Raw genomic sequence first — 4731 nt, forward strand, 5'->3', positions numbered from 1 at the left:
GCGGCGGCGGTGGAAGGCGATGGCAATAGTGTGATGGTAGTGGTAGAAGGAGATAGTAGTGTAGGTGACGGTGGTGGAAGCCAATATAAGTGATTGTGGTGGTTGTGGAAGGCAGTGGAGGTGGTGGTAGTGAAAGACAGTGACGGTGGTGGTGGTGGAAGACAGTGGAGGTGGCGGTGGTAGAAGGGGTGGAGGTAGAGGTGGTGGATGGTGGCGATGGTGGAAGACGGTAGCGATGGCGATGGTGGAAGGCATTGGTTGTAGTGGTGGTGAAATGCGATAGCGGTGGTGGTCGTAAAAGGCGGTGGCGGTGGCGGTGGCAGTGGTGGGAGGCGGTGATGGTAGTGGTGGAAGACAGTGGCAGTGGCAGCTATGGTGGTGAAAGACGATGGCAGCGGCGGCGGTGGAAGGCGGTAATGGTGGTGGTAATGGTGGAAGACGGTGGCGGTGGAAAGCCGTGGTAGTGGTGATAAACGACGGCGGTGGTGGTGATGGAAGGTGGTAGTGGTGGTGAAAAGCGGTGGCGAAAAGCGGTGGCGGTGATGGAAGGTGGTAGTGGTGGTGTGGAAGGTTGTGACTATGGTGAAAGACTGAAAGGTGATGGCGGTGGTGGTGGAAAACAGTGGGCGGCGATAGTGGTGGAAGGCGGCGACGATGGTGGAAATCAGTGTTGGTGGTGGTGAAAGGCGGAGGTGGTTGTGGTGGAAGGTAACGGTGGGTTTTGGACTTAGACATGAGGGTTTTTGGGAAGTTGATTTTTTAAAAAAAATTTACCTGGGAATGGAATGGTTATTCCATAGGTTTAGTTGTGGAATGGATTTTTATTCTAATGGAATGACCATTCTCACTTTAAATTACATACCAAACAAATGAATGGTTGGAATGGGCATTTCATTCTTGCACACCAAACGCAGTATAACAGTATTACAAAGTTATCACTTTGTCCTAGTTCTGTCAATAAATCATTAAGAACTTGTTAAATGACTAAATTACCTTTATAATATGTTAAAAAATAAATGGCTAAAATCATAAAAACCCCATCACTTTCAATTTTTGATCATAAAACATTTCTAAAAACCCTAACACTATTACAAAGTTATCACATTATCCCAATTCTATTAGTTTGTGACGTTAAAGTACTCACTTATATTGGCAAAATATTTTTAGTGACAAAATTACCCTTGCAAAAATATGTGTCTTCTTTTTATTTATTTTTTAGAAATACAATAAATCTAGCATTAAAAATCTTCTTCCAATTGAGTTTTGAATCAATCGTTTTTTTATTTATATCATTTTTCAAAATAAGATTTAAACTTTTGTAATTAGAGTTTTATTCAAAATTTAGTGGTTATCCAAAATCTATTAGTTTGCCATTTAAAAATATTTGAAAAAATATTTTAGCTATCCTAATTGCTGTCAATTTTTTATTTAAATTGTGTATTAATTAGTTAATGTTTTTTAGGTGTGAAAATGATTCAATTTTAAAAAAATATAAAATTAATAATGATATTTTAATGACTTATTTAGTTTTTGTTTACCAAATTATGAATTCTACAAAAGATTTTTTTATTTAACTTGAACTAAATTACAATATTTGCGGAGGGTAATTTTTTAATTTGTAAAATATCAAAATTTCCTTTTTTAAATAAAGTGGTATATCATTATGGTAATTTAGAGCATCTCCGACCCACCTGCCATTTGAGCTGCCAATTCAAAATATAGCAGGTGGGTTAAAATTGTGGTCTCCAATCACCTGCTATATTACCCGTCAAGCTATATTACCCGTCAAAATTAGCAATTGCCATTTTTTTTGCCAAATCTAGCACAAGAAATAGTTACTGCTATTTCAGGAGAGAGAGAGGGGGGGGGGGGGGGGGGGGGGGGGTTTGATATTTTTAACAATCTGAAATGATATGCCGATATGGGTTCAGATATATATCATATCTTTAAAAATCACCAAATAGGATTTAGTTTGCAAAACAAGAATTACAGACCTTGATTAGTTGATTTAGAAAACAAAATTAAGACAAAACCCATACGTACAAGTTAGCAATTGCAGGGAAAGAGAGAGAATCGGCCATAGCAGCCGTGTTCGATTGCAGGTAACATGAACCCTTGTACAACCCGAAACTCAACGCGCAAAGGAGAGCCTTATTTACAGTCGGTAGTGAAAGTAAGAATCCAAGGGTTGACTTCTATCTCTAACTTCAGAGAAGATCCGAAGCCATAAGGAATGTGCAAATCTCTTTTCCAGCATTCACCAGTCAGCCTAAACCATATACGGAAATCCTTGTAGGCGATGGAAACTGAAAGATTTGGGTTTTGAACTTCTGATTCTTGTTGATTTTGTAGTTTGCAGTTGCAGAGAGAGAGAGGCGCAATTTCAGAGTTGAGAACGAGTGAATAGAGATGGAGACGATTTGTGAGGCTGAAATGATTTGCCCTAAATATATATATATTTTTAATATTAATATAATCAAAATCAAATATATATATATATATATATATATATATATATATATATATTGGTCCTTTTTTGACCAGATATTTTAGATATTTGATTATTTTTAATTAAGTTTAATTTTAGTTTCCTTCTAATGTCTACAATTTGACTTAGAATGTACCTAACATTAACATTACTGATGCAAATATGATGGTGGGAATAATAGTTGAAAAAGAATAGTGGTTGTATTAAAAAATAGCATTTTCATCATTGGAGCAGAATTACTAAAATGTAGCATTTTAACATTATAGCACTATCAAAATATAGATTTGACATCCGAATTTGGCATTTTAGCATTGGAGATGCTCTTAACCATTTAACAAGCCTTTAACTGTTCATTGACAGAATTAGGGAATGTGATAACTTTGTAATAGTGTTGGGGTTTTTAAAAATAGGTTGAGGTTTTATGATAAAATTTTGAAAGTAATTTTGTCGTTAAAATTTGATTGTCAATACATGTGAAGATTACATGCTAGGTTAACATCCCAAACTAAGAATTGGGATAAAGCGATAACTTTATAATACTATTAAGATTTTTTCAAAGATAAAAAAAAAAAAAAAAAAAAAAAAAAAAAAACGATTTAAATCAAAAAACCCCCCACTACTTTAAAAAAATGATCATTAAACCATACCGTTTGAAAAAAACCCCAACAATATTATAACGTCAGTGCATGGTTATTTTTTTTTTTTTGGATGATAAAACAAACACACACACTTTTTTGCCTACGCCCAAATTCGAACCCTTTCCTTTTTTTTAAAAGATGAGGAGGTTATATCATTGGGCCAAACGCCCTTTGGTTCTTAACAATTGCTTTGCCAATGTTACTTTTACGATGAAAATACCCTGGTGTAACATAAGTCATACAAGTGATGTACATTTATGTGTTATTTCGAAAATACCCCAAACAGTACTACTTTTGGTGCTAATGATGAGGATGAATGCAGTCATGAGATGCAAAGGGTATTCATGTACTTTGACGAGAAAGGGACGACAAGATCTCACCGGAGGAGTTGCAGAGCTGCGTGAGGACGGTGGGAGGGGAGCTGTAGGATGAAGAGGCTAAGATGGCTGTCCGGTCATCGGATTCAGATGGAGACGGGATGCTGGGGTTGGAGGACTTCAGGAGTCTGATGGAGAATGGTGGAGAGGATGAGAGGAAGGAGGAGCTGAGAGAGGCCTTTAAGATGTATGACACTGGGTGTATTACACCCAAGAGCTTGAAGAGGATGCTGAGTCGACTCGGGAAGTCATCCACTGTGGAAAATTGTAAGGCTATGATCAGTATGTTTGATATCAATGGTGATGGTGTCCTTAACTTTGAGGAATTCACCATCATTATACACCGATCCATCAATCACCATAATTTGCACATATATAGGTGTACTCTACTTTTGATTCTTCTAAATACATTCATTTATTTGTAATTTTACTGGAAAATCATGCTTTTGGGCCCAGTTGCCTTTATTTATTATTATTTTTAGCTATTAATTATAATTGTTAATTACACAACTGAATTAAACCAAATCAAGAAGATTTTATTGTAATTTAAAAAATATAATTTTTTAAATTTTTAAATAAAATAAAATAAAATATCATAAGAATAATTTAATCATTTTATATACTTTTAATGGTTGATTGATAGATTTAGAATAAAATGACAAATCTATAATATTGCTAAGATTTTTTTAAATTGGGAGTTTAATGATTTGAAAGTAGTAGGAACTTTTTGATTTAATCCTTAAAATAAAATAATATTGAGAGTTGTACGACTTAAGTCAATAAATAAATATATATATATATATATATATATAGAGAGAGAGAGAGAGAGAGAGAGAGAGAGAAGTTATTGTGGTCCATAGAAATAGAAGAGACGTAATGGAAAAAGCTGAACATGGTTGATTTATGTCTTGTCCTTTTCGATGCATCACGGGTAACTTTCTTCTTTCTTTGGGTGAGTAGTTATGAACCTTTTAAAATTCACGTCTTTTTGTTTTTTGTTTTTTGTTTTTATGCTTTGAAGATAAATTGTGTACGATTCCATGATCTGGTTGTTGGATTTCGAATAACAAAAAAAAAAAAATTAAAAATTATTCGGTAATAAACTAGGAAGATTTAATAGAATAGGTCTGGTTTAAAATATGAGAAATAATTTTTGTATATATTTTTTTAATTAATTAATTATATAATAAATAAGAAAGTAAAATTCTTCATTTAATTGTATTTGGTA

At 34.4% G+C, this 4731-nt stretch overlaps 1 pseudogene; it reads left to right on the forward strand.

Moving 5' to 3' along the window:
• Positions 1-3324: 3324 nt before the first annotated feature.
• LOC132312668 (calcium-binding protein CML39-like) lies at positions 3325-3948 on the forward strand (annotated as a pseudogene).
• Positions 3949-4731: the final 783 nt, after the last annotated feature.

Source organism: Cornus florida, unplaced genomic scaffold, assembly GCF_030987335.1.
Source record: "Cornus florida cultivar Cherokee Brave unplaced genomic scaffold, ASM3098733v1 CherokeeBrave_3.0.0_Hap2_Chr06, whole genome shotgun sequence".
NCBI lineage: Eukaryota > Viridiplantae > Streptophyta > Magnoliopsida > Cornales > Cornaceae > Cornus > Cornus florida.